The following is a 6,000-nucleotide window of genomic DNA, read 5'->3' on the forward strand; positions in this document are numbered from 1 at the left end:
ACTAAATTTCTAAAATTTCTTAAATTTGTAACAATTTTCCATCTTAACAAAATATTAAAAGATATTATGGATATAATATCACAATCATGCCACAAAATAATATGATTAATATCACAAATAATAATAATCATAATCATAAAAATATATATAATTATTATATTAAAAATAAATGTAATAAAAAAACGATATTTCTTAATTTAAACTACTTTAGTTTGGAAATCAAGGTTGTTTTTTTTAGCTTGATATGCTTAAGCCGTCTAGCTTGGACAGTTTCTTGGCAATTCCTTTGACAGCCGCATTGATATTCACCCAATTAGGGTGAAAGCAGTAAAGACTTTCCTTAAAAAGCAAAACTGCGCTGCATGGGGTATTTTTGGGCAAAGGTGTGTCTAAATGAGCTTTAATTTCCACACAAACTCAGATAAACATCACACTCCCACACTGAACACTGAAGAGCTCTCAGACACAGGACACAAGTGAACTATTCTTCCCCATCCCGTCTGTCATCTTCAAGCTTTTTGTTCACCTCTCCCGATCCGTCGCCCAGTGCCAAGTCAGCCCATCCAGACACCGAGGCAACTATTCACCCTGTGCTGGTCACATTGAGGGACGCCAGTCTGGCCCAATCCGACCAGTGCCACTGCCAACTGACTTCTGCCACAGCAACAATGCTAAAAAGATCATATACATGCAATTACAGCTAATTTATGCAGATGGTTTAATTTTTGTTGAATGTGGATGCAAAAATTAGGCATTGTTACCTAAAATTGTATTGCAAAGCTGCACAATTAACTCTTAAAGGGACAGTTCACCCAAAAATGGAAATTCTGTCATCAATTACTCACTCTCCAGTTGTTAAAAAGCTATCTGAGTTTCTGTTAACCACAAAAGAAGATACTTTGAAGAATGCTGGTAGCCGACACTCATTAATGTTTTTTTCTTCGTACTATGGAAGCCAATGGGTGCCATATACTGTACCAGCATTCTTGAAAATAACTTCTTTTGTGTTCAACAAAAGAAAGAAACTCATAAAGATATATAAAAAAAAAAATCACACGAGAGAGTAAATGATGAAGTCATTTTGATTTTTTGTGTGAACTATTTTTTTTTTTTGGTAATCTTGATTTAAAGGGATATTATACAGTAGATTATTCATAGATGACAACAATTCAGCTATAAGTTAAACATATCAAGATCATTTCTTATGTTTTTTGTAAGCAACAAATTTCGAGAGGAGCATGCACAGATGTTTTGACAAGGCTAATTCATTTTCGACAATCACTCAATTAATCAGCTTAAGACTCCAATCAATAACCAAGCATGTCCTATCTCCATATTCTCTTGACATTATAAGGCCAAGCTAAGGGTATAACACAAGTTAGGTTATCTTTCAAAGTTCAGACTTGGAAAGACTTCTAGGCTGGATTACTGTAATGCTCTGTATGCTGGTTGCCCAGCATCCTTTATTAATAAACTTCAGCGACTACAAAATGTAGCTGCCAGAGTTCTACTAGGTCTAGAACATTTGATCATATCCTCCTTACACTGACTGGCCGCCTTAAGTTCCATATTGATTCTTACATATAAAGCTTTAAATAATCTAGCTCCTGTTTTTCCAACCAAACTTCTGTCTCACTACAATCCAACCCGCTCTTTAAGATCTCAAAACTCAGGGCTTTTCGTAGTAACTTGAATAGCAAAGTCTACTAAAGGAGGTCGACCCTTCTCATTTATTATTAAGCTTGCTTGGAACCTTATCTGAGGTACTTTAAAAAAATGAAAATAAATGGAGTGCATGTAAGTATTAGGGATGTCCCGATTAGGTTTTTTTTGCCTGCGTGTCCAAGTCATTTGATTTGTAGTATCTACCAATACCAAAACTTGATCCGATACTTCTATAATTTATAAAAACAGAATAAAGAAGAGCGAAGAAACAGATCCAGGATGTTACTTATTTTTTATTTAATTCACCTTATTTTAACATTTAACAACAAACAGATCCCTTCTGTGAGGTAGCTTGAACAATCAAGTAATAAATAAAATCACTTCTTCAACTTTTGCAATGCCAAGTTTACATATCTCACAGTTAGCAATGGCAAAATTATCATCATCAACTTTGTAATACCTCCAGACTGCAGACATACTCGAGTTGTGGCTTGCGGCCGTAAGTCAACAAAAAATTATTTAAATAATTTATTAAATTTACCATTAGTTTTATTTTATTAACGTCTACCTCTACCCCAACCCTAAACTCAATCATCACAGTAATGTAAAAACAGTAGTTGCACAGAGTATTATTTATGTTATTTATTAAATTACCCAATAAATTGTATTTTATTAATCTACTCCTACTCCAACCCTAAACTCAACCGTCACAGTACTGTAAAAATATTGTTTTACAGTGTCATAAAAGTGATGTTATATTGATGTACATATCTGAATACATATCGTCACCTTGGATTTATAAGGTTCTATCTGCGTTCTGAATGATTTTGTCATTTAATAAGAATAGGTCAATAACTCAATTTTGACAGAAATGTCATTTAGAACCTTATAATTCTAATGTGACGATATATTTATGTCCTGATTGGAAGGTAATATCCAATTCGGATCGAGTCTAAAACTGTGTGATCGGGCCCAATTTCCGATCACGTGATTGGATTTGGACACCCCTAGTATGTTCAATGAGTAAACAATTAAACCATTCATTCAAACAGGTTCTAATAAATAATTTTAAATATACAGATTTTTTTCAGAACATCTAGCAAATGATGTTATTCAGTTTAGTTCTTCTTCCAGAATCATGATCTCTTTTTTTAAACAAAACTTTAGGATTACACGTTATCCACTTCATGCAGATTTTTGTTAATTAAAGTGGTTAAAATGGGATGTTTTATAACTCTTAGTGCAGTTTTTGCTGTTTAATCTGTATTTTCTGCAGATGATGGCAGCCTGCCAATCACAAATTAGCATCCTCGTGTTTCCTCTGAAATCCAAATATAGTGTAGAAATTAGCAAGTCTAAAATTCACACCCGCACCGCAGATTCACCAAGCTCCTGGTTTTAAACTCGATAAATTAAACCCGGGAGTTTACAGCCTCCTATTTAAATTTGTAAGCTGCCTTGTGGCTTTTTCTAATAAGAGGTTTAAAGCCAGAATGGCAGGATGTATATCAACAACCTAGAGCACCATCGACCCATCCGCCGGTCTTTACATCAGTTTCCCACATTTACACTGCAGTCACAAAACGGGGGCTCACCAGAGAAGAAAAAACAGAGATAAGTAGCTGGGATGGTGAAACACAGCTCAGGAATGCTACATGTCTATAATGAACAGTTTTTGCTTGGTTTGTGGAGATGAGGGCTTATTCTTGTTGCGTGCCGCACACCTGGGCATCTGGATGACCTCAGACAACATCTGTCTTAACATGTGTTGATGCATCTTCAGTAAATGTCATCTGTTTTTGCTACCTGATGAATCATAGCATAGTCACCTCATCTGCTGTGCAGTACCTGTGTGATCAATTACTAAACTGAATAAATAATACATAAAATAAAATAAAAACATTTTGTTAGTTAAAATAAAAAAATACATATATATAAGTCAGAATTATTAGTCCCCCTTTTAATTAAATTATTTTTTTATACATTTCCCAAATTATGTTTAGCAGAGCAAGGCAATTTTCAGATAATGTCTGATTCTGATAAAAGAATAAAAGTAGTTTTAGATTTTTTTATGAACAATTTTAAGGTCAAAATTATTTAATTAGAAAAATTAGCCCCTTTAAGCTATATTTTTTTAGATAGTGTACAGAACAAATCATCGTTATACAATAACTTGCCTAATCACCCTAACTTGCATAGTCAACCTAATTAACCGAGTTAAGACTTTAAATGTCACTTTAAGCTGTATAGAAGTGTCTAGACAAATATCTACACAATTATTATTTACTGTCATCATGGCAAAGATAAAAACTATTATGTTAAGAAACGTGTTGAAAAAAAAAAATCTTCTCTCCGGTAAACAGAAATTGGGGGAAAAAAAAAAAAGGGGGGGGGGGGGGGTTCTTGGCTAATAATTTTGACCCCAACTAGTCATGGAAATTAAAAACAAGTTAAAAACTAAAACATAAGCTCAACACATATAAATAAAGACAAAAATAATTTAAACCTAAATGTTAATATTAAAAAATCTTCCAACATCACCACAAAGCAAAATTACTTAACAATTTAAACAAATTTAAATAAAAAAATATATAAAATAAATGGTATAATAGTAACAATAAATATTAAAACAAACCTAAACTTTTTAAAGCTAAAAGTAAAAGTCACAAAATTACTAAAATTGTAACCAATATTAAAATGAAAATTAAAAATATAAAAATAAAAGCCATTTCAATTTATTAAAAAAAACTATAACACTAGGGCTAAAAGCTAAGCAAAAGTTTAAATAAATAATAATAATAATAATAATAATAAATAGAGAAATAAATTTAGGTTGCAGCTGGAAGGGCATTGGCTGCATAAAACATGTGCTAGATAAGTGTGGTGACTCCGGATAAATAAAGGGACAAAGCCGAGAAGAAAATGAATGAATGACTTATTATTTCATTATAATTATTATTATTATTATTATTATTATTATTATTATTATTATTATTATTATTATTATTATAAATAAATAAATAAATAAATAAATAAATAAATACAACCGTACAAAAAATACAAATCATTGAACAAAAATTTTAATTAGCCATTTCAATTTATTAATTAATACTATAACACTAAAAGCTAAGTTAAACCTAAAACAAATTAAATATACGCAATTATAATATTAGTAATAATAATATTAGTAATAATAATAATAATAATAATGTATACATATATATAGTATTATATTATTATTATTATTTATTATTAATTTTTATAATTATAAATAAATAAATAAAGCAGCACAAAAAATACAAATCATTAAACTAAAATTAAACTTATAATGAATATATAAAACTATAAGGAAATGTAAAGCAAAATATTAACAAAACCATAACAATATTTACAATATTAAAATAATACTGAAAGCTCCAGTCACTAAACTAAACTTACCACTACAATAAAACTACACAAAAAGAGAAATATAACAAATACAAAAAGCACATCACAATTGTTTTTACAATTTTAACTAAATTCTTATATAAAAACACACTGGTAGATTGTTTCATTCACATCACTTCCAGTGATCTAGATATATCATCAGCTCCACACCAAAATAAAGAACCCCATATGTTGAATCTTCTAACTAGATCTACAAGATACGTTATCCGCAAGACCAGACACCTTTGCTCTAGGCTTCTCTCCTCTTCAAACAATGCATCAAAACCACCTTCCCTGTCTAGACACCTATCACATATCCAACACACACACAGTATAACCCGCACACATCCATTGATTATAACCTAACAACGGTCCTGAAGCAAACAACAGAGAAATGACATCAGAAACGATGCCGGAAGAAAGACTTAGCTTCTCTATTCCAACCCAACAGGAGATTCCAGAAAACAAAACGGTGATCCTACCTTTTCTGAAGTTGTTGAGGCTGAGAAAAATCTGGCGATGCGTTTCCTTCACCCGCTCCTTCTCCGTTGCCTGTTCCTCCGGTGTGGTCTGAAGGGGGGAGGCTGGAGGACAGAAAGAAAAGGAGAGGCTAAGCGAATGAGAGAGAGAGAGAGAGCGAGAGAGAGAGAGAGAGAGAGAGAGAGAGAGAGAGAGAGAGAGAAGAAGAATCAAAAGCTCCAGGGTAAAGACAGAAACTTGAAACCACCGGTGGCTCTCAAACAATCACTTCACCCTCTCCTTTCTCTCTCCTCCTCTCATCAGTAAATCCCTTCCTGGTACGTAAGAACAGCTTGTTTTGATTTTTTCCCTCCAATATGGATTCAGCAGAGAAAATGAATAGACGAATTGTGCATCTACATGCAGAGGCGTAAAAATATAAACTGTCAG

General features: G+C 32.4%; 1 protein-coding gene across 25 annotated transcripts in view; it reads right to left on the bottom strand.

The window, feature by feature from the left end:
* Positions 1–6,000, bottom strand: part of plekha6 (pleckstrin homology domain containing, family A member 6) — a 174,877-nt gene that overhangs the window by 129,472 nt on the left and 39,405 nt on the right. For all 25 annotated transcript variants that reach the window (XM_073916723.1, XM_073916713.1, XM_073916705.1 and 22 more), the window contains exon 2: positions 5,574–5,675. The gene's annotated coding sequence lies outside the window, so the exon portion shown is untranslated. The remainder of the gene's footprint in view (positions 1–5,573; positions 5,676–6,000) is intronic.

Source organism: Danio rerio, chromosome 11 (assembly GCF_049306965.1).
Source record: "Danio rerio strain Tuebingen ecotype United States chromosome 11, GRCz12tu, whole genome shotgun sequence".
In the NCBI taxonomy this organism is placed as follows: domain Eukaryota; kingdom Metazoa; phylum Chordata; class Actinopteri; order Cypriniformes; family Danionidae; genus Danio; species Danio rerio.